An 18,802-nucleotide genomic window follows, 5' to 3' on the forward strand; every position below is an offset into this window, starting at 1 on the left:
AAACACATCGGAAGAATGACGTAGGACAAGCACTAAATTCATCAACTTCATTCGCCGAGAAGCCAGCAGATATAAGGAAAACCAGGGCATGCGCTGAAGAAAGACCACAAAAACAACAAAACCGTTCAAGATACGACATTTAGATCTTAAAAAAGGGTCACCGAGGTGTCGCTAACACAATTTTTCCTCTCTTTTTCACGAATAAAAACCTTCCGAAACCTCCCGCGCCATAGTATCTTTGCTCCTGTCCAGAATCTTTATCTCATGAAACCGTGGTTCCCACTTCAATCAGTGCAAGCATTTCTCCCGTGGCTGATGTTCTGCCGCTCGGTTACACACATTGCACTCTGCACAATGTTGCGAAAGATGCGCGCCTTTTGCTTCTTTCAGCGACCGCACGTGTTCAGCTCCACGTTAATTCACTCATCGCCCTGTTTGGCCCACATATGCCTTCCCGCAGGCCATTGGTATCTTATATACGACACCCGTGCCGCACTTCCCAAGCGGTTTGCCATGCCTTTTATTGCAGCCACTCTTCGGAGCTTCGCTCGCAATGCGCGCACGCAGAGCTCCCCAAGCTTCTGTAGAGCCGAAAACACGACTGGCACTAAATGCCTATTCGTCACCTTTTTCACATTGCGGGCCACCCTGCGAACATAAGGAACCATTCCTGGTTCCATATGGCTGTTTAAGCACGGCACCTCGGAATTTTAATAGGAAGGACTCAGCAACGGCTGTGATGACCAAACATGGGAATCCTGCCAGATGCAACGTGTGTCACCGAGCGGCAGGACATTCACCACAGGGAAATATGCTCGTTCTGCAGGAAATGTGAACCGCAGTTTCATGAGATGAACATTCTGAGTAGGAGCAAAGATACTAATGCACTGGAGAATTTGGAAGCTTTCCACATAAGAAAGAGAGAAAACATTGTGTTAGCGATACCCCTATGGCCCTTTTTAAGACAGCGATATGTCATATTTTGAAGGTTTTGTTAATTGTGTGTGGTATTGCTTCAGCGCATGCCTTGGTTTCCGTTATGTTTGCTGGCTCCTCAGCGAATAAATTTAGAAGGAGTTAGCTCTTGCCCTGAGTCATTCTTCCGCATTGCTTGTTTTGGTAGGCGCTAGTATCTCCTGTCTCAAAAACAAACCACTCCCTACGCACTGGCATCACACCTTTTCACAACTCTTCTCGAACGCCTGGAATGCACACAGCTGCTCGAGCTCTGTAAAGCTTTAAAGGAACGGTGCAGACAAGCTGATATATGCTTATATTGAGGTAGTTCTGTCTTTTAATAAAAGGAAGGCTCCTGTCACTGATACTAAAATTTTATGCAATGAAAAAGGCCAAAAAGTGAAACACAGAAATTGTCGCCACAGGTAGTTTCGCAAACAAACTGCAATGGTGTCGAGTACATTTTGTTCGCAAATAAAATCACTGAGGCCGAAACACAGCGCCATATATTTCCAGGCAGTGATCATGGAGTCCATAATTCTGTCGATGTTTGAATCGAGGAGCGGGAGAAAAATTTCTTTAATTTGCTGGCTTCTCACCGAATAAAGTTAGATGGAGTTAGCTCTTGCCCTGAGTCATTATTTTTCTGTGTTTGGCTTTGCAGGCGCTATTGTCTCCTGTCTCATAAGCAAGCCCCTCCCTACGCACTGACATCACGCCCTTTCACAACTCTTCTCGAACTCCTGGAATGTATACAGCTGCTCGAACTCTGTGTCGATTTCAAGAAACAGTGCAGACAAGCTGATGTATGCTTATATTGAGTTTGTTCTTTTTAATAAAAAACGGCTCCTGTCACTCATTCTAAAATTTTGTGCAATGAAAAAGGCCAAAACGTGAAATTCAGGAATTCTCGCCACAGGTAGTCTCGCAAACAAACTGCAATGGCGTAGAGCACATTTTGTTCCCAAATAAAATCACTCAGGCCGATACACAGCGCCATACATTTCCAGGCAGTGATCACTGAGTCCATAGTTCTGTCGATGTTTGAATCGAGGAGCCGGGAGAAAATATACTCCATTTTCAGCTTTCTATTTCATGTCATAAATTCGTATTTCTCAGCCGAACACACGTCAAAGATGACAGATTACCCATACAAATCGAATTTCGCGAATAAAAATTAGAGGAAGCTGTCTACAGTGCTTATTTCATCTGTGTCAAATCAACGCTCATTTGAACGTTCAGAGAAAACTTACCTTTTTTTCCTTGCTGCCGAAATGGCAATCAAATAAGGAGCTTTTTCTTTCCATCTTTGCTGAATGCTGCAAAAGCAGAAATCAGTTTTTTTCGACTCCTCACCAACTTTTGGTTTGCTGCGTTTTCGGGCTGCAGTTATTGAATAGTTAGTGGTGTTAGTGTACTGTTGTAGATTATAGAACGTTTTTTTTGAAAAGAGCAACCGCAACAATGGTGTCGGTGTTGTTATTCGTGAGCAAGCATTTGTTACGCTGCCCCCTTTCTCGCCCTTTGCACATAACGCGAACACACTCTTCAGTAACACATCGAAACGGTCCCCTTTTTTAAAGCATAAACAACCTTCAAAGCGTGTTGCTTTCCAGAGCCCCTAAACAACTTTGTTATCGAAGAAAACCTTATTGCGTTTTCTTTCTGCTCCCGCTTAAGACGACTTCGCAAATCAGTTGGCAGATTTCACTCATTGCTCGTGCTGTACTCTCAACGCAAGTAAGCGATTCAGTACGCATCTGTGATCAGTTTTTCTTGTCCTTCGTTCTTTAGCATCTTGCAAAAAATATTAGCAAGGATTTAAAGTAGCCGGTAAGAAAATGAGTGAGATCTTATGTTTCGGAGTAAGTCTTATCGTATGGTCCATAGAATTCACGATGACGTTTATGGTTAAGTCTTGATGCTAAACTAAATGACTGCGATCATATGCAGCCTTACCTATATCATTTACTGACATACCCAAAAAGGATCACATATTGGTGGTAATCATTTATTATTTAATGAGGGACTCACATTAATATTCGACCACCTTTCACCGAAAGGTGGTGGTGGTGAAAAACATTTATAAGCAATAAATTTTTTACAGAAAGGTGATTGGGGTAGGACCCTATTGGCCCTTTCCCCTCTCAGTACTAGGTGGAGCCCCTATTCCGGGGCCCCATTGGCAAGCAACGCCGCCCGCGTCCGTTGAACCAAGGCCTTTTGGCTCTTCAGGTCTTGACAGCCGAGCAGGGCCGCCTCCCAGTCCTCTCTGGTGGGGTTGGGGTTGGGGGGGATAGATGGGTTAGATTGACACGCCCAAACCATGTGGAAGGTGTCAGACACCTCCCCACAGAACTGGCACGTGCCATCAAAGGATGTATTGAAGTGTTTAAGCACCGCCGGGCACAGTACAGTGTTAGTGAGAATTTTGATGAGGAGGCGCTCGTCAGCGCGATCCAGACCCTTACAAGGGGCCGGGTAGCGCCGGTGCTCCTCCTTGTAGTAATCGGTGATTTGTTTGAATGTAATGGCCAGATTGTCTGATTGGGAGTACCCTTCCAAGGACAGGGAGATAGCCCGGGGAGAGAGTGCGCGGGCGGCCTGATCGGCCTGTTCGTTTCCCTGGAGGCCCTGGTGACCGGGGGCCCAAATCAGGTTGCGTGGAGTTGGATCTTCAGATCGACAGCGATATTACAGTATGGCTCTTGAGAACCGTCTCAGAATGCAGCTGCCCAAATAAGGAAAGCTGGTCTGCACCTAAAGCTAAGTCTTCACTGCTCGGCAAACCGGACGAAAGTTGTAGGATCCGATCCTAGTTTGAAAATTGTATGGTTAATTACCTGTTCTTTTTTAGAAAATGGTTTTCTTGGCAAATCATAGAACGATAAAGAAAAATGAAAATTCAGGCCTGAGCACCGCAACACGTCGGCATTGCTCTTAAAAAGGACTCTAGATCCACCAAAGTCACTTTGTCTTTTTATTACTGTACATGCTTCCTTCCAAAGCATACCAAATCAGTACAACAATGGTGTACAGAGTGATACAATCCATATAGAGGTTATATAAGCTCCCCTTTTTTTCGTGCTAAGATGTTCAACTTCGCCCTTCAGCATGATATGGCATCAACACTCTCCTGGGCTCCGAAAGAGAAAAATTTGTCCATCAACCCGCACATTACTTTGATCTGCTTTCTCACTCCGGTTACACAAAGACTGTTCATAGGTGGAAACGCACAAGAAGAAATTTAAGACTGTACTCCTTAGCTTTGGCGCTAATTATTGTGCGGGTGATTTCGATAGTTTATGATGTTCTGACGAATAAAGTTATTCGCGCGGCCACCAGTGAATGCACGGCAGTCAATGACACATACACAGGGCTGCACCAGAAAAATTGTAATAGGAAAAAAAAGAGGAAAACATATGCACTGTACACGCACGAAACAGCGTGCTCGAGAGATCTTGCAGCTCACTCAACCTTGCCGTTAATGCCACCCTTGGCACTAAGTCTTCTCTGCTTGACCCGATAGCTATTTACGTAGAAGTGTACAAACATGCCGAAGAAGAAGACAAGCTGGGACAGCGTGATGTACGAGTGCGACCTCGGGTATCCGCAGTTCAAGAAAACCGGCAGCAAAGCATGCACGAACATTATGACGAACTGCGTCAGCTGGATCTGCGTGATATAGCGCTTCCACCACAGGTGCCTTTGAACAGCGGGACCCAGGAGGCTCAGAAAGTAGTACGCGTACATGATCACGTGCACCGAACCATTGATGACCACGAGCATCGACCCATGACCGTCAGGTCCGTAGGTTAGTCCGAACCAGCCGTTGAAGACGACCAGGGTATGGTGCACGACGTGAAGGAAGGACACGTGCGAATCCTTCTTGCGCGCCACGAAGAACAGAGTATCCAGTAAGTCGGCTATCCTCAACATGACGTACCACCAGCCCAGGTTCAGCAGCGCCATGGTCCCTTCGTCCCTGGCGTCGAAGTCAATCCCTTGGCAGAGCAAGCTGTAGCCATTACGCACGTACGCGGTAAACGCGAAAGCTGCGACGAAGTATGCACTGCACATCACCATGAAGAGGTTGTAGAGCGCGATGAAGGGCTTGATGCCGTCGTACGGCTTGCGGTTCTTCATGAACCACGGGCCGGCCACCTTGACGATGTAGACGTAGCCGACGAGTAAAAGTGTGATCATATGCTTGTTGCCCGGGAAGGTCCACTGCACTGTTCGCGGATCCCTCTGCAGAGAGAACAGCGCACTGTCGTCGGCTCTCATTGGTGCAGCCATCGCGGTTCAAAGACTCCCTCGCTGTCCACCGGTGCTTGTTTTCTTGGCCTGCGTAGCGCGCGCGATTTTATATAGCTTTTCCGCCGAGGCACGCTAGTTTCTGAGTCGAAAGCCGTATGGAGATGAGGGCGAAGGATAGAGGAACTGGCGATGAAAAGAAATCCTAAAGGAAAGGGGTATTCGCGACTAATATATGTGTGTGTGTGTGTGTGTGTGTGTGTGTGTGTGTGTGTGTGTGTGTGTGTGTGTGTGTGTGTGTGTGTGTGTGTGTGTGTGTGTGTGTGTGTGTGTGTGTGTGTGTGTGTGTGTGTGTGTGTGTGTGTGTGTGTGTGTGTGTGTGTGTGTGTGTGTGTGTGTGTGTGTGTGTGTGTGTGTGTGTGTGTGTGTGTGTGTGTGTGCGTGCGTGCGTGCGTGCGTGCGTGCGTGCGTGCGTGCGTGCGTGCAGGCACGACCGGTCGGTTGAGGAGGGTGCGCCCACTGCGTTTGTCAGGTATATAAAATTAGTCTTGGCGAATGACAACTCTGCGTTCACGATGACGGGACATCGTCCTCAAGACATTGAAAACCGCGCGACGTCAGAGGACATAATTTTTGGACGTCTCAGCGGAGATGTTTTCACTATAAGGGCTGCCTCTTCCGTAGCTATTAGGTTTTTGGGTTATTCGCTCTGTTGGATAATACTTTTTAGTTTTCCGGCTATTTTTTTCCCCGCTCGTTCTTTGGGCGGCGACTGAGAGTTAAGGCCACGGATTGTTAAGGACTCCGCAAGCCAGTGGGGAAGCAAACCAAACGGACGCGTGTATCCAAGGTTGTTGACCCGTGTTTTATGTAGGTGTAAATTTGGTCTTGTTTTGTTCAATTTTTTGTTTCATTTTCGCTGCGCCCCTTAGGTCTGGGCTATTTACTTCGCCTTGCATTTCATAAGACAATCGCTGACGAGTTCGCCTGCGGCTGGTGTAGAGCGTGTCTGAATGCTTTCCACAGCAACAAATGTTTGGGCTCTGCAAAAGATTTGCACAAAAAACAAAAGTCATCAGTGATTACATAAGAAGTGTGTTATAGGTGAGTGATGGGACAAACCTAACTTGAACAAAACACGGGATCGTGGTTCACCTTATTAAGCTAGTCTCGCGGGCGCAAAAATCTCGTCCTGCTTGCCCGACTATGCACTTAACATCCAAGAATCTTTGCGCATTTTCGCAAATCTTTACAAAAATTTATAGGATCCAGTGAACATAAATCTAAAGATAAGCAAGAACAAGCCGCAATCGTAACAGGACTAAGAAAAAACTAACACTCGTGAGAAAATCGAGACGGCTTACCTGTGTAAACGGAAGCAGAGTAACGATCAAAAGATACGGAGACGTTAAAGTTTTAACTAACATTACAACGAGCTTTCGACTTCACGCTCTCGGAAGGAAGGGGTGAAAGGAGGAGAGAGGAGGTTAGCATGACGAGCATAGGGTTTGATGCTGTACAATATGGTGCAGGGGAGGGTGCATACGGGGCGTAATAAAAGAATGAAAAATCATAGACCCTGCGGGGACAGAACAACAAAATGCAAGCTAAAAAGAAGATGGTTTGCGGGGGTTTAACGTACCAAAGCGACTCAGGCTATGAGGTGCTCCATAGTTAAGGGCACCGGAAATTTCGGCACCTGAAGTTCTTTAACGTGCATTGACATCGCAAAGTACATGGGCCTCTAGAACTTCGCCTCCATCGAAATCCGCCAGCCACGGCCGGGATCAAACCCACGAAGAAGAGGTATATAGGCTGCATGCACGTGAAAATTACCTAGTGCCAAACTAAAGGGCCTCTGAGATGCCAGTTGCATTGCCGTGCGCTGGTGTGAATCAACGCCGAAGGCCTGTTTCACATGCAAGCGAATGCTTCCGCCGCGGCTCAAATCCAGCGCGGCTGCGACGCGCCCCTCAATCTTTAAGTCGCTTGCATGTGAACCAGCCTTAAGGCCCGTTTCACATGCTGCGAGTTGCACCGTCCGATATTGCAAATTCATTCGGTATGGGTTTGGACTCGGTCTGCAGCAGACGGCTTGCGAACGAATTTGCAGTGTCAGGCGGTGTATTTTGCAGCATGTGAAACGAGCCTAAGAATCATTTTCCGTGACGATGGCTGGCCGCCCAAAAGTTCCAGCGCCTTAGATAACAACACTTTTTGTTTTTCAAGTGTTGTCAGGAGGCAGTAAGAAAGAACTGCGTCTTTGCATGCTATCGTTGCAGCTGCTGCGCCGCAGGCACGACAATCCGCCATGCCGAGGTGGAAAGGGTAAGCTCTCCTTAAAGCCACTCCAAGCTGGACTCTATGCAAACTGGCTACCGTGCGTAACGGGGTGCGATGCGCGAAGTTTTCTATACAGGAGTTAAGGCGGATTCACGCTGGCGAGTATGAAAAGTCGCGTGCCTGATTTCGGTCAATTAGTTACGGTTTCCGAAGCCCTAGGAACGCGGGAAGGCCGCGTAACAAATCTATTTAAACCTCTCGCGCAACCTCCGCGACTCGCCAGTGTGAATCCGCCTATCATTCTTTACTTTTGGCTCTTCTCCACCAGGAGATTGTGCCGAAAATTCACGAACGAATAATGATTGCCGATTCCCCTTGTCTGGTCTGGAGACCCGGGTACTGTGCGATGTCATTGCCCGTTAACGAACACCCGCAGGTGAAAATTTCCGGAGCCCTTCACTACGGCGTCTCTCATAGCCTGAGTCGCTATGGGAAGTTAAACCCCCAGAAACCATAAGCCTATGCATTTGTTGTTTATCAGTCGCTACTGGGAAGCAAAGCAGGGCAGGACTTGGTGTCGGTCTCCGGCACAACCGAGCAATTCAAGATGCTTGTTTTCAGATTTCTTGAGAAGGCGGAGAACAAGAGCCCCTACACTGAGCGGTAGCGCCACGCGTCCCGACTGGGCGCCCGACAATCGAAGGCGCGCCCGCACCGGAAGGGCGACGGAAGAAAATTGTGCCACGGCTGGCACGCGATGACTGTCCCTTTCGAGCCGCTGAGGGTGTCGCTGCAGTTGCCACAACCAGACAGAGGCCCGTATCTTTCTGATTTGTCAGCAGCGGTTGAGGGCAATCCTAGAAAAACCGGAGAGGCGAGGAAGAGCAGCGCTTAGGTGGTGCAAACCAGTGTGGGGTAAAGGGAGCTGAGAAGTAATCGCCAACCCATCCCGTCTGCCTCTGTTTTCGTGGGCAGGTTGCAGAGCACCACTTTCCAACGCGGGCGGAAAGGGCTGACACGTGCGAGGCGCTCACGGTCGGTCGTAATTGCTCCACCCGAAGCTATAAGGTAGTGCCTTATGCAGATTGCACGATGATATGGATCATGATTTCAGACAGACAGAGAAGGGCCGATTCTTGGCTGAGTGCCATCTGGCTGGCACGGCCTAATAACACTAATAATAAAAACAACCAAGATATTTGTTTTTACAATATATAACGCGCAAGAACGGTGAAAGTGTACAGTCTAAAAAAAAAACACTTCGTAATTTAGATGGGCAAAATTTATGTTCAGAAAAAGCACTAAGCACTAAGGAATACTTCAGTGATAAAATAAAAAGGAATGGAAACCAGTAAGCATACGCGTACCATATTATAAAAAGTACCAGCGTTCAGACGGCAGCCAAGAAGTAAAAGCACACAGGATGGACGCTAAACATCAGATGAATTTTCACTTAGACCAAAGGCGCATAAATACACTTCAGTGAAACATGAACGCAGCAGCGGTGGATTAAAAAATAAACGATTTTTTGCGCACGCGGCAGTCTGCTTCTAAAACATTTTAGTTCCTTGTGTTTTCGAAAAAGCAAGAGTGGGCATCCTAAAGAACTTAATTATCACCTTCCTTGCTAATTGAAAACCTTCACCGATTTTGCGCTGCAACTGCGTGCGACCCTTACCAAGCACAGACAGTTTCAAAGACTGGCCCGCACACGCAACGCAAGATACCTGCGCGAAGTGTTTGGCTTCAATTCTACCGACCGGGTTACGGTGATCAACATCAAGCACGGTGATCAAACATGGGTTACGGTGATCTGACCGGGTCGCCGTTTAAAAAAAATTTTTTGACACAGTCTCCAGTCTGTCTATAGACTTCTGACTATAAAGTCTAAAGACTGCCTGTAGACAATTCCTAAAGAACAGTCTATAGACAATACAAATCGTGGAGACAGTCTATAGACAATCTATAGATTTATGGCGATACACTTTTAGTAGACTTTTGTCTGAAGGCAGTCTATAGACAATTAACTGGCAAAAAGAAATATCTATAGGAAGGTAATAGAGTCTATAACGAGTGAATAGACTGCGCATAGATCATTTATGTAAGGGCCGGATGGTCCGCAAGCCGGGCTGTCACGTGACAACGCTTTTGAGAGCCCATCCGAAGGTCGAGTATACCTGTACACACGAACACAGATGACTACCCGCGCGTCCTCTTCATCGTGCACTCCTTGGGTTGCTTCTTTTTATTGGTTTTTTTACGGGAAAGGAAATGGCGCAGTATCTGTCTCATATATCTTTGGACACCTGAACCACGCCGTAAGGGAAGAGATAAAGGAGAGAGTGAAAGAAGAAAGGAAGAATAGGTGCCGTAGTGGAGGGCTCCGGAATAATTTCGATCACCTGGGGATCTTTAACGTGCACTGACATCGCACAGCACACGGGTGCCTTAGCGTTTTTCCTCCATAAAAACGCAGCGTTGCTTGCACAGCTCCGAAAGCTGTGCTACGGAGGTTCTCAACATGAACGTCGAGGGAAATACCGTCTCGCTTGAAGCATCCGAGACTGAATAAAAATGTTTGTGGCGAATAAATTATACATGTGGGCGAAGTCACGCATGTAATAAGCGTTTGGCTGCCGAGCACACGCAGTGAGAGGAGTTTCTCGAAACCGGCTTGGCTAAAAGAAACGCCTGCATTTGAAACCTATCAACGAGTCTTAAAGCCTTAAAACGCGACCATCGCTTCATTGCTCAACGGTGTTTCTATTTGAACCGCATTCACGCCAGAGTAAAAACAACAAGACAAAAACGGCAGTCACACACACACACCCACTCATGTCAACTGAATAATTAAAAACTTGAAACGCACGCACGCAGAAAGCATGTAGCGGAAAAACACAGTGCATGCATCGCGGTGGATTTTTTTCTAGAAAAGTCCTGCATACGTTCCAAGCCTTCTCGTCCGTCTTTTGTGCCGGCGAAAATGAGGGAGGAGCTCGCTGCAGGTGTCCTTCCACAAGCGACGTTTCCTCGATCAGCGACGGGAGGCAGTGCTTCACCTCCTTCCTGGCCCTTGCAGGTACACGCATCCCCCCCCCCCCCCTCCTATCCTCGCTTGCACCGGTCTCAAGCGAGAACTTACGCTCAGATTTGCCGCGTCCTTCAGTTGCGGATTAAGACAATGAATGCAGCTTGGAAAGGCTGTCCACCGATGACCACTCTGCTCTGGCTGGGCGGAGCTAGCGCTGCTCCTAACTGCTGCCCTCAATATAGCCCTACCCCACCGCTGCAAAGAAATTTTCTCGGAAAATTAGAAGGAGCCTAGGCGACCCTGTTGTTCCTGTGCATGCTTCCGGAGGGTGCAGAGTTGCACGAAGGAAGGCCATTATGTTCTATGCTCGGCGGGAAAGCCGTTCCTCCTGTGGCAGGAGCCATGATTAGGACATCTCCGGCGGTGTTTGGTACTTGTCTTGATTTTTCTTAGGCCGGAGTTAAACTGGCATGTATCACAAGCAACACAATTCCCTTTTACTCTTGAATTTCGCAGTCATTCATGCAACAGTAGTGCAAACTTTCGAATAAAAACACTGCCATATCATTCGTGCGGAAGTCTACGGTAATTTTCCCAGCGTTTTGCTGAATCATGTAATGAAATGGATGTATATGCATTTAATAAAGCATAACACAGTAGTGGAAATTTGATATGGAGATAATTGATCATGCTGTAAAGAACAGAGGTAGCCTAAAAGCAGCGAAGAGGAAACTAGGCATAGGTAAAAACCAGATATATTCGTTTACAGACAAGGAGGGCAATGTCATTAGCAATATGGATAAGATAGTTAAAGTAGCCGAAGAGATTTACACAAATCTATAGAGTAGCCAGTGTAATCAGATCATTAATGAGAGAGACAGTAGCGAACAACAATGCGTCATCCCACCAGTAACGAAATAGGAAGTAAAGAAAGCCTTAAGAGCAATGCAAAGGGGAAAAGCAGCTGGTGAGGATCAGGCAACAGCAGATCTTTTAAATGACGAAGAGGGGATTGTGCTAAAAAATTAGCCACCCTGTATACGCATTGTCTTATGACCTCGACCGTACCAGAAGCTTGAAAAAACGCAAATATTTTCTTAATTGATAAGTAAGGAGAAGCCAAGGACTTGAAAAATTACAGACCGATAAGCTTACTGTCCGTTGCCTACAAGGATTTTACGAAGGCAATTGCTAACAGAGCCAGGGCAACCTTAGACTTCGATCAATCAAACGATCAGGCAGGCTTTTGTAAAGGATATTCTACCAATAGATCATATTCATACCATCAAACAGTTGATAGAGAAATGCGAAGAATATAACCAGCTCCTATTATAGCCTTCATTGATTACGAGAAAGCATTCAATTGAGGAGAAACCTCAGCAGTCATACTGGCCTTGCGTAATCAAGGGATAGAAGAGCCTTATGTCAAAATACTAGAAGATATATATAGCAACTGCACAGCTGCCATAGTCCTTCATAACGTCAGCAATAAAATTTCAATAAGGCAAGGCGTCAGGAAAGGAGACGCGATCTCGCCAATGCTCTTTACCGCGTGTTTACAGGAGGTGTTCCGAGGCCTCGATTGGGAACAGTTAGGGATAAGAGTTAATAGAGAATACCTAAATAATCTGCGATTCGCGGATGACATTGCATTGCTGAGTCACTGAGAAGGATAACTGGAAATCATAATCAATGAGTTAGACAGGCAGAGCACAACGCTCGGTATAAAAATTAACATGCAGAAAACCAAAATAATGTTGAACAGTCTAGCCAGGGAGCAGCAGTTCACAAATGTCAATGAGGTGCTGGAAGTGGTAAAGGAATTCGTCTACTTAGGCCAGGTAATGACCGCTGATGGAGGCTAACGAAAACGGTTAAGCTTAAGTTAAGGACAACACAGCGAGCAATGGAAAGGAAAATGATAGGTGTAACGTTAAGAGACTGGAAGCGGTCAGAGTGGGTTAGAGAACAAGAGGAAGAAATGGCCTTCGCCAGGGCATATGATGCGGAGGCAAGTTAACCGCTGGTGCTTAAGGGTAACGGAGTGGATTCGAAGAGAAGAAAAGCATAGCAGGGGGCAGCAGAAGGTTACTAGGGCGGAGGAGACTAAGAAGTTTGCAGGCATAAGGTTCAGCCAGCTGGCGAAGCACAGGGTTAATTGGAGAGACATGTCAGAGGCCTTTGCCTTGCACTGGGTACAGTCAGGCTGATGATGATGGTGATGAACACAGTACACAGTATGGCAAACAGATGCTTCTAGTATAGCGTGTACGCTAGCGCGTACCGCTCGCCGCTGGTGACAGAGCCAATACCAGAGCGCACGAGAAGGTGGCGCCAGGTTCTTGCACGTGGCACCTCAGGGAAATCTGCGCATGCGAATAAGCAGCGTTGCACCTGTCGCGTCGCTTCCGCCTCAACGAATGGAACACTTGACGTCAGCGGGATCACGTGAACGCCGCTCCACGAATAGCGTTACGAGCGGCACGCGGAAAACATTTGCGCAACTCTGCTCCCTGCGGGAGCATATATCTACGTTTATAGATATGCACGTATGACATACAGGAACGCAGCCAAGACCAAATCCTAGCTCCACCTACCGAATGCCCTGTCAAACGTTCTCTGATGTTTTTTCTCAGAAAGGAAAACCAGTTTCATTAATAGATCAGGCAGGAAAGCCTGTACCCAGCGAGGAGACAGCAGAAATATTCAATGTAACCTTTTTTCCTTCATTTTCACAAGAGAACCAGACGATAACCTCCAGCATGCTTCCTCGTATAACCATCCCATCATGCCAGATATGACATTTTCATCCAAAGGAATCTTGAAACTAACGCGAATCTATAAAATTGTCTTTATCAGCTGGTTTCGACGGCATCAATGCTAAGGTGCTCAAAAATATCAAGGAAACCACAAATATTATTTTGACTCACATTTGTATGCAGTCATTGCCATCCGGCAACGTCCCTCATGATTGGAAAGTGCACAAGATTGTTCCAGTTCCTAAACCAGGTTCCAATAACCACCGGCCATATCACTAACCAGCGTCTGTTCCAAAATTATGGAGCCCTTTATTTATTCACAAATCACTGATTTCCTTACATCTGTTAAGTTCTTTCACTCTAACCGGCACGAATTTCAAAAAGGACTTTCATGCGATATCCTACTTCCGCTGTTTCTTCCCGGATAAGTACTAACATAGAGCTTAACATACCTGTTGGCGCTCTCTTCATCGACTTCAAGAAGGCTTTTTGACAGAGTCCGTCAGCAATTTGTAGAAGCCAACAACAAATCTACTCTCTCTGACGTACTCACTGGTGTGCCACAAGGCACAGTTCTTACCCCTCTCCATTTTTTTATTTACATCAGCGACTTAACCTAATGATATTTCATTAAACATCTGTTAATTCACCGACGATTGTGTCATTTACCCTTCTATTAATAGCGCTGCAGATAAAAATGTTGTTCAATGGTATCTACAAAGGTTGGAGGAATGGTGTCATAGACGGCTGATGGCCTTTAACTCCAACTAAACTGCGCTTGTTTCCTTCTATAGGCGACAAAATTACCCAACCCCAAATTATCTTCTGATAGGTTCCAGTGTCTCATCCGTCAATTACATCAAGTATCTTGGAGTTGACATCTCGGGTACATTTAGCTGGTCTACCCACATAACGCGGATAAATAACAATGCTAACAAAAGTATCAGCAACCTTCGCCGTAATTTACGACTGACTTAACTAGCAGTTAAATTACTAGCATATAACACATTAATTACAGAGTACGCATCTGCCATTTGGGATCCCGTTCAACTTAACCTAACAAAGTGCGTTGAACTTGCTCAAGATCGCGTCCCGTTTGATTCATGTACTGAAACTTCTTATACTCCGCCAGTGTTACGTCCCTAAAAAATAATGGATGCCCTCCTAGCCTCCAGCAACGGCGTATAATTCCTAGGCTCTGTGTGTTTCATAAAATATATCACAAGTTCCCTTATAACTGTCCTATCCAGCCTGCTCTACATTCTTCAGCCCGCGCAAACCAACTCAAGGCCGTTTACCCACCTCCTGCTTGCACCGTGACCCGTCTTCACTCCTTCTTCATCCAAACAGCTCGTGACTGGAGCAGTCTTCTCACAAGTGCCATCCTTCGAACCCGGACCATTTCAAGAAAGCCATCGATACAACGTTCTATTAACGTCACGTTGTTAGCCCACCCGTATGTAAAGCGCTCACACAAGCGCACTTGAGGTATCTGAAATAAATAAGTAAATAAATAATGATATGAATAAATAAAGAAATAAATAAATTGATAACCTTCTTACTGGATTCGGCGCTCTCGGCTCTCTTACTCCGTGGACGGAACTAAGAGAGCTAGACAGGCGCCGACAACCAAGGGATTTATTGTGGCAGCACCGGATTCTTTATGATTCTTTATACAATCAGCAGCCGCGTTAACAGGCAAAACATCGCAACAAGAAATAACAAGCTACACAAGGAAAATAAACCACCAAAAAAGAAAAGAGGCGGGGCAGATATTTCGATCAAACAGTGAACATGGCCAATAAGCGTAAGTTACAGCTGCACGAGTCCTAAGAACCCGGTTCCAGTTCCTTGTACCTGAATCCTATGGATGGATGGTGTACTGGTACTTTTTTTTAAATGCGCCAACATTTCTTTGGCCTCAACGATTTCCCTTTCGTATTTGTCCTCGCCTTTGCCTATATGCTTCACTCTTTCATGAATAGGTTCAAATTTTCGGTATGGTTAGCAATGTCTGGCAGGTACCCATGCGCACTTAATTTCCAACTAGCGTTTGTGCTTGTTCGGCTAATGCGGACACTCACATTTAAAGGAAATGTGAAATGTTTTTTTTTTTATTCGATGCTCTTCAAGAATTCTAATCTCTGAGGCTTCTTGTGAGCATACAAAGCAGTTTAGCGCTAGAATATAGTATGGTGACGTAATCAGCTATTAAAACCGCCTCGATATTCATATTTCTCCTTACTGCGTAGGAGAAGTGCGGGGAAACTCATGGTGGCGTCATTGTTGTCGACACTTCAGATGTCCGCTGCCTTCGTCTACATGCTGCTGTGCGTCTTCCGATGTCACCAAACATTAAAAGAACATATCCCGGCCATATCCATGTAATGAACATATCCATGCGAAATGCTGCAGGCCGGTGCATTGCGCAACGTCAGTGTTCGTTAAAGATTATTAAACCCCCATAAACCATCAATTGTATGCGTTCACAGACTTCCTCATCAAAATTTTGATGCGACCGTTTGTCGTACAGCGTTCCGGGAGGTGTATTACGCGCGCGTGTTTAAGTGTGTGGATGGATGCCATTGCATCCAGGAGCAGTAACGCTTTCGCATTCTCACACGCAAACAGTGTTAAGTCTCTCCACTGAATGTTTTGGTTCCTCTTTGGCCTCGGCGTGTGTCTTCTTATATACTGTGGCGGCAGCGCTCTATTTATATATGATGTCTCTAAAGAAAACCTTGGGTTGTTACCCAGCGCATGTGAACCGTCTCGTGCTTCTCATCATTTTCAATGTGACTTAGCGCTGATGCGTCATGAGCGTACCTAAAATATGACGCTCACATCACAACGACCACCGTCTTTGTTAATATTTTGCACCATTTTATGCAAGTAGCGCCGTCAGCACGCTCAACACGGTGGCCCGACAGCTTGGCTCGTCCTGACGCCAGTGCCGCGAAGTGTTGACAGTTTGAGCCGAGATAATGCTCTCGGTATGTTTGCGGTGCTTGACAATAGCTAGTGCGTAGTTCAGTTTCACTTTTCTCCCACTTGCGTCTCACCGACGGAAACACGTTGCAGTTAGCTTATATCTCAAAGACCCGAGAAGCCGTGTGGAATCTGTCCCTACTTTCGACTTTGGCCTCAAAACTACTGCTTCACAGCAATCAAGTTTAGGAATGGCAGAGCAAATATGGCTCCATTTGTGTTTATAAGTTTCTATAAAAATAAATCTGGCAGTTAGGGTTCTTCAGGTTCTTCTTGATTTCCTCATTATATGACGCGCATAGGTGTGTTCTCTAAGGTTAGTGTGCGGCTTCCCGCTTTGTCCATGCTGCTCGGAAGACCATTAATTCTGGAGTGTCACGGCGGAAGAGATACGCGTGTGCTGAGCAAGAAAAAAACTGGAGGGGAAGCTTAAGCTCAGCCTTAATGGTGTGACGCAATAGCGTATTGGGTTAACTCCGATATGTGCATAAGGTCATTCTCTACTTTACATGCATAGATCCCTTGGAGTAATCATACCCCTCCTGGAGCAGTGGTGCAGCGGTTAAGCGATGCGCCACTGCCCTGCGGTGGCAGGTGCTGCCACCGGTGGGCCTTGTGCGGCCGAGGTTGCTCTTCCCGAGCGACCAATCATTAATATAACTGTCACTGCCACGGAGGGCAGTTCGCTCACTATCCGGTGGGGAGGTTGTGATGGCGCTACAAGGGCACGTGACCTAGGTGGCCCACCTGCTTCCTAGGTTGCATTCTCGGCGCCACCTGCCAGTCATGCTCGTCATTTTTCGCGGACAACGCCGACTTCGGTACCGACAACGCCGACAGCGCCGACACTAGATTTTCTGCACAATGAGGCCTTCCACGCTGTCGCGTTAGAACCGCGATCCACGTTATTGTGGTTTGCTAATTTTTTGTTCGTTCAAGGCGTACCTTTGAGGCCAAACTCAAAAGGCGCGCGAACTATTGCATTATGTCGGGTTGCCGAGATAAACAAGCGGCAATGTTTTCTGCGCGCGCGTGCAAGTCTAGCTTTCACGGCCAAAAAAGTTTTGATAGTTGAAAAATTGTAAGATGCTGTTACGGAAATATTGAAGGGAATTGTCCATTATTGTTATATGTAGCAAAATCTTTCTTTCAAAGTGTTTCCAGGGCTCACATCGAACAGTTCACCCTGCCGTCGAAAACCAAAGGGGGAACGCTTTTGGCCATACCTAAAACGTGAATAGAAAAATCGCTACAAGACAGCCGTTAGGCAAACTGGCGGATATATTGATTGCTACAGCGAAATCTTACATTATATGAATAAAATGAATTCGTAAACAATTTCTCGCTCAAAAATGCTTTTATCCAGAATTTCTGGCTATGATCACATCAAGAGCGTGCACTGTATCCTTCGGTCAGACACAAGCGAATTACAAGTCAAATTCAACTGCGCTCCAGCCATCGTCAGCCGTCGCAAACATCATAGGCGTGCGCAGAAGCCGGGAGGGGGTGGAGGGAGGGGGTGGTACGGATACCCCTCATAGTCATCTGAGTGGGGCGCCAAGGCTGCCCCACACCTTTACTCTGTCGGACCTGTCCTGTCTTTGTTTATAGCGCATTGTTATGACCAGGAAGGTTTTCTGACGATACTGGAGCCGAGGTACCGTGATGTTGCGTTGCATTAACTGTTTACGTGCCGGGTTACTTTGAGGCTATCTTTTCAGGCTGTTTTTTGGAGTTATCAAAATAGATTTCTGTCGTATATATTCTATGCTTTAGGGAGAATCCAATACGTGGTAATTTTAGGCTAAATGACAGACAAATTGCTATAATGAAATAAACAACAAGCTACATCTTGTAAGCCTGTCCTAGGGGAATGGAAGAGCTGTACACACTAGGAACGTTGTATACATGTAACTTTGTCATCTCCGCATAGGACACACACACCTGACAACTTCTTACTGGCGAATCAATACACACCTCTTTGTGAAAGGTGTGGAGACGAGCTCACACTAAACCATATTTTACCCTCATGATCAAAACTCGAAAAACTAAGATAAGAGTACTTTGTTCAATTTTATAATGAACACATCCTATTTCACCCATTTCTGCTCTTAGGTGATAATGCAATTGTTGACATAAATTATGTTTTTAGCTTTTTAAGAGGGGCGGGTTTTCTTGATAAACTGAGTTCTAACCCAGCACATCACTTATCTTTTACACATCAGCCACTTTCTCATTTCTTCTCATTCATTGGCTTAAAGCCTCGAGATCCTTGCCCAGCCAAGGATGGCTGCTGAAGTTACCTGACCTTTATAAAAGCTATTACCATAAGCCATTTATAAACTTTTCGTGCTTTATTATCGCTTGGCTGTAAGAACTAACTTTTTAGGCCCTATACATCGCCGATGTTCTTACATTTTTATATAAAATTCTGCACAAAACAATTAACTATACCTAGTGTCTGGCGCATGACAGCCTTAGGTGCCTTTGCGCAACTAAACCCAGTTCAACTCAGCTATAGAGAGAA

The 18,802-nt window shown here is 46.1% G+C and overlaps 1 pseudogene across 2 annotated transcripts in view; it reads right to left on the reverse strand.

Annotated features, from left to right (window-relative positions):
- Nucleotides 1–3,665: 3,665 nt before the first annotated feature.
- The window catches only part of LOC144130258 (very long chain fatty acid elongase AAEL008004 pseudogene), a 35,400-nt pseudogene continuing 20,263 nt past the window's right edge, over nucleotides 3,666–18,802 (reverse strand). For both annotated transcript variants that reach the window (XR_013314034.1, XR_013314033.1), the window contains exon 2: nucleotides 3,666–5,304. The product of XR_013314034.1 is annotated as a very long chain fatty acid elongase AAEL008004 pseudogene, transcript variant X2 (transcript). The remainder of the gene's footprint in view (nucleotides 5,305–18,802) is intronic.

Source organism: Amblyomma americanum, chromosome 4, assembly GCF_052857255.1.
Source record: "Amblyomma americanum isolate KBUSLIRL-KWMA chromosome 4, ASM5285725v1, whole genome shotgun sequence".
Taxonomy (NCBI): domain Eukaryota; kingdom Metazoa; phylum Arthropoda; class Arachnida; order Ixodida; family Ixodidae; genus Amblyomma; species Amblyomma americanum.